We start from the raw sequence: 15,439 nt of genomic DNA, 5'->3' as shown, positions 1-15,439 counted from the left end.
CAGAAGAATCTTCTATAGGAACTTATCATTATTAAAATATTGAGCAAATTGCTGATAGAGAAACATACAATATAACAAATCAATTACATTTCAATATACCAGGAACAAACATATAGACATTGAATATTTTTAGGAAGATACCTATTTTCCAGAGCTGCAAATCTCCCAGGTATATTTTTAATAAAATTGCTGTTGGAACTAGCACCTCCTGAAGTTATTGCATTCACATCCTCTGAGACCATAGAGTCTTTCAATTTTTTCCCAACAATCTCAATTATCAATTATTAATTCTAATAAATTATATGTAAGACCATGTGCATGTGTGTGTAAGTAAATTAAACCTTTATCAGAGGACCTTAAAGAAAATCTAAATAAATGATAAATGGAGACATTTTCCACAGTCATGAATTAACAAACTGCAAATTTGCATAAATGACTTCTCTTCATATTGACCTACAGATTTACTGTGATACCAATCAATACCATTTTTCTTTGCAAATGTGAACTGATAGGCTGATTTTAAAATTTAAATAAAAATATAAAGCTGCGAAATATCTAAACCACTGTTTAAAATGAAAAGCAATGTAAGATAGTCACTGTTTCAGAGAGTAAGACCTTATGAATCCATATCCATTGGAACAATGCAGTGCCAGAAGTGGAAAAGAAAAGCAAACCACTTAATGAGAGTATGGACCATTGAAAAGATCTACACTTTAGGAACATTATAATGTAGGAGGAATTGCAAATTAATTTGACAAAGAATCAACTTTTCATAAATGAGAAGTGTAAGTGCAGGTAAATTTTAATACAGAAGGCTTTTCTGCCTGGGAATTTCAAAGTACAAAAAAAAAAAAGCTACAATGGATGAATATTATGGTAGATGGAAACTTATATCCATACTTTTTTCTTAAGGAGGGAAAGAATTATGCTCTTCTATTAACAATTTTGATAATCAATGAGAACATCTTCAATAACACTCTACAGATATAGTAATGGTATTAATGTTGAATAATTAATAGTTTCTTTATGGCAAAAATCAAACTAACAAACAAGAAAGCAACCAAGCACCACAACAAATTAAAAAATATACTTTCTTGAACTTCATGAACTTTAAATTCCTATTTGTTTCAGTTTGCAGGTGGCTGAATTGATCATAACCTTAATTTATTATACAGGTTTTAATATCATATGATAACTGTCTTCATATTTCTTCTATGTATAACTGCCTGCCTGTTTTATAATCTTTACAAAGTTCACATGTGATTTTTGTTTTTCTGAAAATCTAATTTCTCGTTTCTCATATGACTTTGGAGGAAAAAAATCAATTTAGAAAACTTCTAATGCAATAATCAGATCCATTGAAATGAGAATAAGTTTCACAGATTCCACAAGTACCAATTCCTGCTCCTAAACTCTTATTTAGGCATTTAAAATTCAAAATAATTAAGAAAGTCCTAAAATTAATTGATTATTAATTCATTATCTGATCTCAAAGTTGTAAATCTCAGTTCATATCATTCTCCATTTAATCTCATCCATACAGTTTAAAATTTAGTTTCAGAAGACCACAAGTTATTTCTTATAATTTCCTATTAATTTATCTGATTCATTTTGAACTAGCAAGAAAAAAGGTTGTACTATAGAAAAATGGTAAAACTTGGCACACTTGTTTAACACTCGTACTACTCATAGTAGTACCTTTTCTCTTTCTCTCTGTCTTATAAAAGTCTTCTCAACTTTGCTTTCTTCCACTCATTTTCACCAGGTATTACACCATCCTCCATTCTCTAAATTTCCAAGCCAAATCATTCATTCATTCAAATCACAACTATCAAGAGCCAACAGAGTTCAAGGCACTGATGTGGGTCCTAGAGAGACACAGGCCAAGACAAAAAATGCCTGGTCATTACAATAAAAATAAAAATAAATACATAAACAAAAATAATTTCAAATTAGTCTAAGAACTATTTAACATAAATTAATAGAGGATAATTGGAGTGTTAATCATAAAAGCATTTCCTAGGAGGGCATTAATGCTTAGGTATGAAAAGCAAAGAGAAACCTGATTTGTGAACTACTGGGGAGAGAATTCCAGAGCAGTAGAAGCAAAAGTATTAAATACAAAATAAAATAGAAAAACAGAAGATAGAGACAAATTTGGGTTTTTCACAGAGCATAAAGATGACTAGTACGAGGGGAATAATTAATAAGGGATATGATGAGTAGGAGATGAAGTTGTAAGGATAGAAGAAGCCAGATCATTCTAGGATTTGCAAACAGTGAAAAGGAATTTAGATTTATTTTGATAACAGTAAACATCATGGAAATGTAAAAGCAAGAAAATGAAATAATATATGACATGATACATATAATTTTAAAGATGAACAATAGAAGGCATACATATTTGCTGCTTGGTTAACACCTGTGAACAGAGAGAACAATACATTTTGATTGAAGACAACTCAAGAAGTCAAATTCCTAAGGTACCTGAAAGAAGATAGGATTCATCAGTTAGCCTGAAGAAGAATATAGATGTGTCAAGGAGGGAATTGAAGCAGAAGCAGATTTAGCAGAAAGATAATAAAGATTCCACTGTTTCAAGGAGGGAAAAGAAGCAGAAGCAGATTTAGCAGAAAGATAATAAAGATTAAGCTTTAGTATTAATATTTCTCTCTTTCATGGAGTAGGAGGGGCATTGATTATGTGTTCACAAGGTCATAAGCTTTGCGTATTTTACAAAATAACCTTTTGTAACTTCATTTAGCTAATACTGCTATTTCTTTCTGCCAGTATTTTTCCACAAACACATTTTGCTTGGGCTACAGGTATCTTCTGGATATCAATAATGGTAAAGGAAGGATACATAGAATTTTACTTTTGGGGTATTTTAAAAGGGCATGCTTATGTGGTGCACATTCTTTTCTGGCTTCTAGGATTATTCCTTCCAACACATATACTACCCATCTTGTTACAAAAAAAAAAAAAGGGTTTTACTCAAATAATGCCTTATATAATAATGGAAATCATTTGTTATATTGAGTTTTATTCTAAACATGGGGTATACTAGGAAGACATACTTAATTGATATGAATGAAAGTAGAGGAAATATTGAATGCTGACCTATTTGGAAAGATAGAGACTGAAACATGAATATGACAAAGACTAAAGTGACAGTGTGGAAGAGTGATGTGAAGTTGAATTAATTTTTTTAGAAATTCAATTTGATAAGAACATAGGATTCCGCCTCTTAAAATATGAAAGAAAGAAACAGAGGGTATTGATTTACTGAATTAAATAGCCACATAATTTAGTTTCCTTGGCTGCCCAATCAAATACTTTGAAATGGGTCAGGTTAAACAATCAAGGTGAGGCTTTCTTTTACAAAACTGTGGCATTCTGGGGCTGGATTTTGAGGCTCCTTGGTCCTTAACTTGTCAAATGGCAAGGCATGTGGATGTGTCCCTGGTCTTTCCCTTCTCTTCTGAGTTCCACTGATGTTCAGCTTCTGGCTGCTCCCTGAGACTTTCTCTCTCTCTGTCTGAATTTCATTTCACTTATAAAGGACTCCGATAATAAGATTAAGACCCATCCTGACTGAGGTGGGCCACACCTTAACAGAAGTAACCTTGTCAAATGGTCCTTTTACAACGGGATCATACTCACAGGAAAGGGCCACATTTCAGAACACATATTTTCTGGGATAAATGCAGCTTCAAACATTCTTCCACTTAAACTCATTGTATCATTTAACAAAGTATATCATTCACTTTTTATGTCACTCTACATTTATAGATTAAATCTGTGAGAAATAATATATCAACAGACAGGTTCTTACCTCCGAATTTCCTAAAAAGGAATTTAGTACTTCATAGGCATTTTGTTGTACCTTCCAAAATTCCCTCCAAACTCACCAATCATAGTTTTATAGTATAACATCATAAACTACCAAGAGATGCAGAATAAAGTATCCCTTCTCTGCTGCCAATAAATTACAATCTTTTGACTTCTCCAGTAATACTCAGAGCAATAAAAGTGAAAGAAATAAAGTAGCCAGAAGCTATTGATCACAATATGTGTAATCTCATGAAGCTACATGGTTCTTTTCTCTTAATGATGGATTACTCCCTTGAGCCAATAAATTAGACAAAATGTCATCTCTATATTTTCTAAAAGGCAACAATGACAGAATTATTTTTGTTCCTTTGAAAGAGAAGTGGTTCTATATTTTGTTAAAAAGAGTGATATAGTGGGAAGAGAACATATCCTAAATTCTGAAGCTCATATTTTCAGTTACTAACTAGATATCTCACCTTGGGCAAAGCAGTTCATCTTTCTGCACCTCAATTTACTAATCTGTGTAACAATTTGTCTATATTTTTATTTTCTAAATTTGCAGGTATTACACAATCATACCTTATGACTCTTTACTCTTCTCACATTGGTATATAGAGCATCATTAGATTTTATAATAGACTTACAGTAAATTAAAACACATGATTTTAGGTAGATTTACTTTGGGGATAATGGATTAAATATAATAACATAATATTAATTGCTTTAATAAAATGACTAACAAAGTGAAATATCATTTTTCTCTTCAAACCTAATAAACTAAAATATCATGCCCAAATTGCTCATATATTCATTGAAAAACACTGGTATCATTGAACTAGTGTTGTGCAATATTCCTTTATAGAATTAGGCTTCTCATTTGAAAATGTGCTGAACAGGAGAAATGAAATGGTCAATAAGTACCATTTCCCAGCTGAGAACCTGTTGGCCCACACTCCTTCTGGCACAAGATTGACAGAATTCAAAATGTTCAGATATACATCCCAGCAATAAATGGTGGCACAAGAGGTGTAGCCCAGGGGATTAGGCATGTACTAGAAACAGCTCTGAAGCTCTCCCTCCAGGTAACTGAGTTTACATGAGTTAGAAATTTATTGGAAAGGACCAAGGAAAGAGATGCCTAGTACCCTCCTGGAATCAGAGCAAACCAGACTGAACCCAAAAGAATATTCATAATAGAGATTTTAATTGAGTTGGATCAGGTTGTAGAGCAATTTATACCTGAGGGAATTTTCAAAAACAATGGAAAAATCTGCCCAAATTAGTGGAGATTAACAAATGGTTATGATACCAAAAGAGTGAGAGAGATGAACAGAGATGTCAGAGAAAGAGACAGTCAAAGGCAGTGAAAACCACTGTTATAACACGGTGACTGTGCATAAACCCAAAAATGCATGCTCTGGAGAGTGGCATCTGAATATACAATCTGCTATAAAAATTCATTAAACTGCAATAGTCTACCCAATCAATAAACAAAACAATCAAAAATCAAAAAGAAAAACTCTGAGATGTATCAGAATCAAGAATTGCTACAATATACTAGCTAATATATCCAAACTTTCATGAAAAATTTGAGACATACAAATAAACAGAAATTGTTCTCCTTATTGAGGAAATAAATTAGGTGACAGAAAATGCATTGGAAAATATCCAGATTTAGAATTAGCAAAGACTTCAGAGTAGTTCTTATAAATAGCTGTAAATAACAAAAGCAAATCATACTTTAAGAAGTAAAATAAGGTATGGTGACAATGTCTCATCAAATAAAGGATATTAGTAAAACATGTAGAATTTATAAAAAAGAAACAAAAAATATATAATTGAAAAGTGAAATAATAAACCTGAAAATTTCACTGGAGTTCTTAACTGTAGATGTGAGATATCAGAGAAAGAATCAATGAGTTTGTGGATAGATCGATAGAGATTATCCAATCTGAATAAAAGGGGAAATAAACGAAGAAAAATGAGCAGAGCCTCAGCAAAATGTGAGAAACTTAAGTGCACCAATATATGCATGAGAGAAGTATAAAGAAGAGCAGAAAAGAGCAAAAAATTTTTGAAGAAACAATGGCTGAAAATTGCCCAAGTTATTAGGAAAAACATTCATTTACACACCAAAAAAGTTCAATATACTCCATAACATAAATTCAAAGATATATTCACCCATATCCATCACATTCCTGTGATTATGCAGTCATTTGTAAATAAGACCTTCAGATATGTTATTGTTCGGTTTACATGTGGCCAAATTGAATCAAACTGGGCCTTAATCCATATGAATAGAAGCCTTTTAAGGCAGAAGAAACCATGATTCAGCCAGGTCAAAGAAGCTATTTCAGCAGAAGCCATAAGTAAGTGCAACCAGAAGATCAGTTACAAGGAGAAATTGCCATGTGACAAAAGATTGCTGGTTCTACAAACTCCAGGAGAAAGCAAGTCCTGCCATACCTTGTTCTTAGATTTCTAGCCTCCAAAACTGAAAAATAAATGTCTGTTGTTTAAGCCAAGCGATTCTATAATATTTATCCAGCAGTCCTGGCAAACAGAGTGTTGGGGAGATTTTGAAACTGCCAAGCTCAGATTTTTGCTACCAAAGGGAAAAGTTATGCAGCAAAAACAGAGTGCTAAAAAGTTTAGAGTGATTTGCAGGAAAATGTGTGAAGAGTCATCCTAGAAAAGTGGAAAACTTTAAGCAGTTATTAAGAAATGAGATGAATGAAGTGAACACCGTCGAGTAAAAACAAATGTCTTTAGACAGCATTTCCTGAGGTTGGGTGGAAAGAAGGGAGACCCTGCTGGTTTCCCAACATTAAAAGACCTTAAACAAATATGTTCTATTTATCTTAGTTCGGAGGAGTTAAAAAACAAACAAACTGGAAGACAAAAATGAAAATGAGAAACCTGACCTAAAATTGAATCAAATCAATATAAAGATCGATGGATGGGTCAGGGTCCCTTAGCTTGTCCCCCAGTGGGAACCAAATATTCACATAAGGGGTAAAATGATCAGGGGTGGAGAAGAGATTCTTCTGGGACTCCTTGAAAGGAAGATCGATGTGCCCTGATTCTAAATACCGTCAGTGAAATTTTAATGGGATTACATTTGATTGGGAAAATATGGTAATATGATGGTTAATGGGATTAATGTGAATGTCTGAATGAAAATCAGAAGGTTTGAATGGATTTCATGTGAAGAATTGATGCCTCCTTTGTCTAAGTGCATTATGGGAATGGTTATTGTATCTGACTTTGGTACATTTCCCCTATATCTACCTTTAATGCAAAATTGTTTGTACCTGTTAAATGAGAATATTTAAGTTAACCTGAGCCAAAAAGATTAATACTTTAAAGCAGTGTAAGATACTTGGTGGACAAAAGGAGATTCTGTACCATATCTTGTGTGGATAACAGGTTGGGTATCATGACAAAAGCTGATGAGAACTGCCCAGTAGCAAAGTGTAATATTTTCTCTTATCACAACTATAACCAAAAGATGAAACCATATGTTGCCACTTGAGAAGATAGAATGAATGCAATCACACCTGCATGACATCACTTGGAGAGACATTTTGATCATACTATAAGATGATGACATGGACCAATTATTAATGACTTTGTGAAACTCTCATAGTGTGCCAGTTACATTTTGTTTCTTATTAATAGTTTTCAGGTTACATTCACTACTATATTGCAATATGGTATAACACTGGGTTGTTGGTAAGTTTATAAAAAGAAGAAAAGCATATTCTCCTTTGCAGATCGATTTGGGGAGACAGACGGTGCTTTGTTGTGAAGCGGGGGACGTTTTTGGTCTCCGGACAGGGGGGGAAGCGCTTCCGCCTGGAGCTCCATCCCCACAGGTCCGGCTGCCGATCTGCAACGGAATTGGATTTTGGGCAATAAGGGGACACAATTGGGAGACTGTTGTAGGGTGCAGTGAGGGAGGACACGTCTGGAAGCTGATTGGGTAATATTTTGCGAAGTTTGGGATTTCGGATCTTAGAGTCTGTTTTCGGAGTTTCCAGCTGAAGCCCACCCCACCCGGCGGGGCTTGGGATCTGGGTCATTGAACTGGCTGTGGTGTAGAGGCGCCCTCAAGTGGCCGTTGCATGGGAGCACAGGGAGGGAGCTATCCAAAGGCTGAAACCCTGAGGAGTAGGTGAATTTCAGGGATCAGACATTCAATATAGAATTCGCGGATCTGGCTTCCCCCACGGGGCTGGCACCCAGCTACGGGGATCCCTGAGGGCTGTGTTGCACTGCGGGGCTCCTAAGCTTTCTGTGGACCAGATTTGAGGTTGCCAGGTCTGGGTCCCCTGGACTCTGGTGGTCCACACCCCAGACTCACACCTCTTGAGTCTTCAGTGTCTCAGACTTTCCACCCCTGAATCCATCACGCCCTGGGGTCCATGAGTGCCCTGGACCTTAACGTTTGCATTTTATCTTTATTGGTTCATATTGTTTTTTTTTTATTTTCACTTTATCTTATTTTTTACTCTTTTTGACGCCCTGATTGCTAATATTGCATTATCCCCTAGTCTTTTCTCCTAGCGTGTCCCCAAAGTCCTTTTTTTTTTAATACAGTTATTTAGGGTTTTTTTTGGTTGTTGTTTTAGATAGTGTTGCAATTGTGACATGTGTATACCTGTATCTCTCTTCCCCCTATCTGTTCCCCACCGTTTGCCTATCCTCTTTTTCTTTCTTCCTTTCTTCTTCACTTTCTTTTTTTCTTTATTATAATTAGATTTTTTTTCTCGGTTTTCTCTTTCCCTCTTGTCCCTCATTTTCCACTTATTTTATTTTAATTCAAGTACACAATAGGTGCTACAGGGAACACCTCACATTTGCTGGGTTTTCCCATCCTCCACTGCCTCATTTCTGTGTGAACTGATTTAGGCTACCTACACTATCCCCCTTCCCCTGCATCTTGATATCCACTATCATCTACTGTCTCTCCTATATTCCACCCCCCACCTCCCGTTCTTTGATCCACAAAGTGTCTAACTCTTAATTTCTAATACCTTTGTTCTGTTTTCTGTCTGTTATCCACTCTTGAAACTATTACCTTTCTTTTCTTTTTCCCTCTCTCATGAAAACAATAGCTTTGTAGTTCATACCATATTCCGCCCATATTCAGTCATCTACTTCATAAAAGGTACTCTACCTACAGCTATAACTCTATACAATCTACATGAATCTAACCTCCAGCCTCCCAGATCTCATATTCTTGCTTTGTTAACATACATTACCAATACTACTTTACACTTTTCCCTTGCTTACACAATTGCCTTTCCCCAACACTAATACTTTCCTCTAAAGTGAACTTAACCAACAACAAGTAACTAGAATAAGAAGAAAAAAGTGACAAAGAGAAGATATAACACCTATGCAAAAATAACAACTAATTAACCTCCAAAAGCAGACAAAGAAGCTAAGGAACTGATTAAATTCGTCAAAATAAAGAGATGACCAGAAAGCAACAAAAATCTACAAACCAAACCAATAATCAGGAAAACATGACTGAATCCAATCAACAAACCAATAATCACGAAGGGGAGCAAAACTTGGCACAAGCAATGAAAGAACTCAGAACATTTATCACCGACAAATTTGATGCAGTAATGAAAGATGTTAACAACATGAAGACATCACTTGGAGGGGAAATTGCAGACATACGCAAAAACATAACAGATATGATGGGAATGAACACCACAGTTCAAGAAATCAAAAATACACTTGCAGCAAATATCAGCAGACTAGAAGAGACAGAGCAGAGAATTAGTGATGTGGAAGACAGTACATCAGAAATCAAACAGATAGTAGAAGGGGTCAATAAGAAGATAGAAAAAATCCAATTAGGATTTAGGGACCTGAATGACAATGCAAAACGCTCAAACATACGTATTATAGGCATTCCAGAAGGTGAAGAGAAGGGAAAGGGGTCAGAAGGAGTGTTGCAGGAAATAATGGCTGAAAACTTCCCAAATCTACTGAAAGAGACAGATGTCCATATCCAAGAAGCACAGCGCACTCCACAAGTCATAAACCCCAACAGGCCCACCCCAAGACATATACTTATCAAATTATCCAAGGCTCAAGACAAAGAGAAAATCCTAAAAGCAGCAAGAGAAAAGAAAACCATCACATACAAGGGAAGCTCAATTTGATTAAGTGCTGATTTCTCTTCTGAAACCATGGAGGCAAGAAGACAGTGGTATGTGTATAGTCAAGGTACTAAAGGAAAAAAACTTCCAACCAAGAATACTCTATCCAGCTAAACTAGCATTCAAACATGATGGAGAGTTCAAAATATTCACAGACAAACAGAAACTGAAAGAGTATACCAACAAGAAACCTCCCCTTCAAGAAATTCTAAAGGGAGTTCTGCAGGAAGAAAGGAAAAAACAGGAAAGGCAAAGTTGGAGGAGAGTATAAGACCAACAACAACAACAAAAAAGACAAAAAAAATAAACAAACAAAATATGACAAACACAAATCCAATCAAAATATGGCTAACACAAATAATTCCTTGATAGTAATAACACTGAATGTCAATGGATTAAACTCACCTATCAAAAGATTCAGACTGGGACATTGGATAAGGAAATATGACCCATCCATATGCTGTCTACAAGAGACACATCTTAGACCCAGAGACGCATGGAGATTGAAAGTGAATGGCTGGAAAACAATCATACAAGCTAACAATAACCAAAAAAAGGCAGGAGTAGCTATATTAATATCAGACAAAATAGACTTTAAATGTGAAACAATTGTGAGAGACAAAGAAGGATAATACATTTTAGTGAAAGGGAAAATCTGTCAAGAAGATCGAACAATCATAATATCTATGCCCCTAACAAGGGTGCCTCTAAATACGTCAGGCAAACGCTGGAAAAACTAAGTGAAAGAATAGATACATCTACAATTATAGTGGGGGATTTTAATACACCACTATCAACTCTGGACAGAACATCTCAAAAGAGAATCACCAAAGAAACAAAACATCTGAATAGTATATTAGAGGAGCTCGATCTAATAGACATATATAGATCGCTACACCCAAACACAGCAGGATATACATTTTTCTCAAGCGCACATGGATCATTCTCCAAGATAGATCATATGCTAGGACACAAAGAAAGGCTGAACGAATTCAGAAAGATTGAAATCATACAAAACATTATCTCTGACCACAGTGGAGTCAAGCTGGAGATTTGCAAGGGACAGAAGCCCAGATTTCACACCACGATTTGGAAATTAAACAGCACACTCTTAGAAAAACAGTGGGTCAAAGAGGAAATCTCAAAAGAAATCAATGACTACCTTGAAACAAATGATAATGATAACACAACATACCAAAATTTATGGGATGCAGCAAAAGCAGTACTGAATGGGAAGTTTATAGCCATAAATTCATATATCAAAAAAGAAGAAAGAGCAAAAATTGAAGAACTAACTGCACATTTGAAGGAATTAGAAAAACAACAACAAAGTAACCCAACAGGAAGAAGAAGGAAGGAAATAACAAAGATAAGAGCAGAACTAAATGAAATAGAAAATAAGAAAGCACTTGAACAGATAAACAAGACCAAGAGCTGGTTTTTTGAGAAGATTAACAAAATTGACAAACCTTTAGCAACACTAACAAAGAAAAAAAGAGAGAAGATGCAAATACACAAAATAAGAAATGAGAAAGGCGATATCACCACTGACCCCACAGAAATAAAGACTATCATAAGAGGATATTTTGAAAAACTATATTCCAACAAAAATGACAATCTAGAGGAAATGGACAAATTCCTAGAAACACATAAGCAGCCCATATTGACGAAAGAAGAAATTGATGATCTTAACAAACCAATCACAAGCAGAGAGATAGAATCAGTTATCAAAAATCTCTCAACTAAGAAGAGCCCAGGGCCAGATGGCTTCACAGGTGAATTCTACAAAACATTCCGGAAAGAACTGACACCAATCCTGCTGAAACTATTCCAAACCATCGAAACAGAAAGAACATTACCCAACTCCTTCTATGATGCCAACATTACCCTAGTACCAAAGCCAAACAAAGACATCACAAGAAAGGAAAATTACAGACCAATTTCTCTAATGAACCTAGACGCAAAAATACTTAACAAAATACTTGCTAATCGTATTCAACAACACATTAAACGTATTATACACCACGACCAAGTGGGATTCATCCCAGGTATGCAAGGATGGTTCAACATAAGAAAATCAATCAACGTAATACACCATATAAACAGATTGAAGGAAAAAAATCACATGATTATATCTATTGATGCAGAAAAAGCATTTGACAAAATACAGCACCCTTTCTTGATAAAAACACTCCAAAAGATTGGAATACAAGGGAATTTTTTGAACATGATAAAGAGTATATATGAAAAACCTAAAGCCAATATTGTTTACAATGGAGAAATCCTAGACTCCTTCCCTCTAAACTCAGGAACAAGACAAGGATGCCCACTGTCTCCGCTCCTATTTAACATTGTCTTAGAAGTACTTACACGAGCACTGAGGCAAGAACCAGAAATAAAAGGCATTCAAATTGGAAAGGAAGAAGTCAAAATTTCATTATTTGCAGATGACATGATCCTATACATAGAAAACCCTGAGAGATCTACAATGAAGATTCTAGAACTCATAAATGAGTTTAGTAAAGTCTCAGGGTATAAGATCAATGCGCAAAAATCAGTAGCATTTCTGTACACCAATAATGAGCAAGATCAGGAGGAAATCAAGAAACAAATACCATTCACAATAGTAAATAAAAAAATCAAATACTTAGGAATAAATTTAACTAAAGAGGTAAAGAACTTATACAACGAGAACTATACAAGATTGTTCAAGGAAATCAAAGAAGACCTAAATAAATGGAAGACTATTCCTTGTTCATGGATAGGAAGACTGAAAATTATTAAGGTGTCTATCCTACCAAAACTGATATACACATTCAATGCAATCCCAATAAAAATCAGCGCAGCCTTCTTTAAGGAACTAGAAAAACTAACTATGAAATTTATTTGGAAAGGAAAGAGACCCGAATAGCCAAAGACATACTGAAAAAGAAAAACGAAATTGGAGGAATCACACTACCTGACTTCAAAACATACTATAAAGCTACGGTGGTGAAAACAGCATGGTATTGGCATAAGGAGAGACACATAGACCAATGGAATCGAATTGAAAGCTCTGATATAGAACCTCACATATACAGCCACATAATATTCGATAAAGCCACCAAACCCTCTCAATTGGGAGAGAGTGGCCTATTCAACAAATGGTGTCTGGAGAACTGGATAGCCATATGTAGAAGAATGAAAGAGGATTACCATCTCACACCTTATACAAAGATCAACTCAAGATGGATCAAAGACGTAAATATAAGAGCCAAGACCATAAAAACCTTAGAAAGCAGTGTAGGGAAACATCTACAGGACCTTGTAATAGGAAATGGATTTATGAATATCTCACCAAAAGCATGAGCAGCAAAAGAACTAATAGATAAATGGGACTTCCTCAAAATTAAAGCCTTCTGCACCTCAAAGGAGTTTGTCAAGAAAGTAAAAAGGGAGCCCACACAGTGGGAGAAAATATTTGGCAATCATATATCTGATAAGAAACTTATAACTTGCATATATAAAGAACTCCTATATCTTGAAAATAAAAAGATAAACCACCCATTTAAAAAATGGGAAAAAGACTTAAACAGACACTTCTCTGAAGAAGAAATACAAATGGCAAGAAAGCACATGAAAAAATGTTCCAAATCTCTAGCTATCAGGGAAATGCAAATCAAAACTACAATGAGATACCACCTTACACCCATAAGATTGGCAGCTATGAAAAAAACAGAAGAATACAAGTGCTGGAGAGGATGTGAAGGAAGGGGAACACTCATCCACTGCTGGTGGGAATGCAGAAGGATCCAACCATTCTGGAGGACAGTATGGCAGTTTCTCAAAAAACTAGCCATAGATTTGCCATATGACCCAGCAATACCACTGCTGGGTATATACCCAGCAGAACTGAAAACAAGGACACAAACTAATATATGTACACCAATGTTCATAGCAGCATTGTTCACTATTGCCAAAAGTTGGAATCAACCCAAATGCCCATCAACAGATGAGTGGATCAATAAAATGTGGTATATACACACAATGGAATACTACTCAGCTGTAAGAACAAACACACTACAAACACATGTGATAACATGGATGAATCTTGAGAACCTTATGTTGAGTGAAGCAACCCAGACATTGAAGGACAAATACTACATGACCTCAATGATATGAAATAAACAAGCTGCCCTAGATAGCAAGAGACTGAACGATAGGCTTACAGGAAATCGGAGGGTGGAGGAAGGATATGAGCCGATGTCTGCAGGGGTGGAATTTAAGACGAGATGGTGGTAAGTATGAACACAAAGAAGAGATAAAAGGGGGGCAAGGGGTTGCCTTTGGTTGGGGCTTTACGGGTTTGAGGGTGGCTGGGGAGGGACGGATGGGTAACGTTGCCCAAAAGTGGGGGGAGGGAGGGGTAACATACGAACACAGGAGAGGGTCAGGAGGTGGTGGAGAGTAAAATGCCGAGAAAATCATATCAAAATATAATAAAGAGGGTTACCTGTTTAGAATGCTCGGAGGGGAGGGTCTGATGCAGGACGGGCTCCTGGGGAATGTCTAAATGCTCATTCTGCCAGAGTGGGTGTCACCATGGGGTGGAATCCCAAGTAGTGAGAGTGGGGGTGGACCCACATCCTGGGGAGGACTAATGCCATCAAATAGAGGGAACTGTATCCCTCGAGAGAAAGGGTGGCTCCCAGGGCATTGGGGCAGTTGAGCAAGTTAGGCCCTGAACACTATTCCATCTATCTCTGGAAGTGGCTCCTCAGGAAACGGAGGTTGGCTGTCACTGTGGGCACCAAGGTGGAAGGGAAAATGGATGTTAAATGTGTGGAACCAAAGTAAATGGGGGGCAAGAGAGGAGTTTCTTGAGAGTACACAAGGATGGATATAAAACATGTAATATTACACCATAACATAAAGGAGATGACAGACTGATAATGTAAACCATAATATAAAACATAGGATAACTAAAAATGTAAAGAACTGTGTATCCTAAAGTATGCACCATAATGTAAGCACAGATGTTACCTTGTTAGAAAGCTAATATCTCAGACTCTGTACATCACCTTAAGTAAATATGATATGAATAGGGCGTAAGAGTATCACTGTGGAAGGGAAAAGGTTTTCTGGTGGATGTGTGGGAGTGCTGTATATTATATATATGCATTGCTGTGGTCTAGGACTCCTGTGAAGAAATGCTGAATAATTAGGGGGGGAAAAAAAAAAAAAAAAAAAAAAGGATAGGATGTGGAATTTTTTCAAATCAACATTCTTTATCTAAGTTCTTTATCTAACTTTATCCAAGTTCTTTATCTATCCTTTAAACCCATCGCTATATGCCATTCCCTAGTAAGGGACCATGACATTATATTGGGCTTCAAATTTCGGGGAGTTCTGGACCACAGAGTGTTTCAACAATGGCAATGGAG

This window comes from Dasypus novemcinctus, chromosome 2 (genome assembly GCF_030445035.2).
Source record: "Dasypus novemcinctus isolate mDasNov1 chromosome 2, mDasNov1.1.hap2, whole genome shotgun sequence".
Taxonomy (NCBI): domain Eukaryota; kingdom Metazoa; phylum Chordata; class Mammalia; order Cingulata; family Dasypodidae; genus Dasypus; species Dasypus novemcinctus.
The sequence above is the reverse complement of the archived record's forward strand: the minus strand, read 5'-3'. Positions refer to the sequence as shown.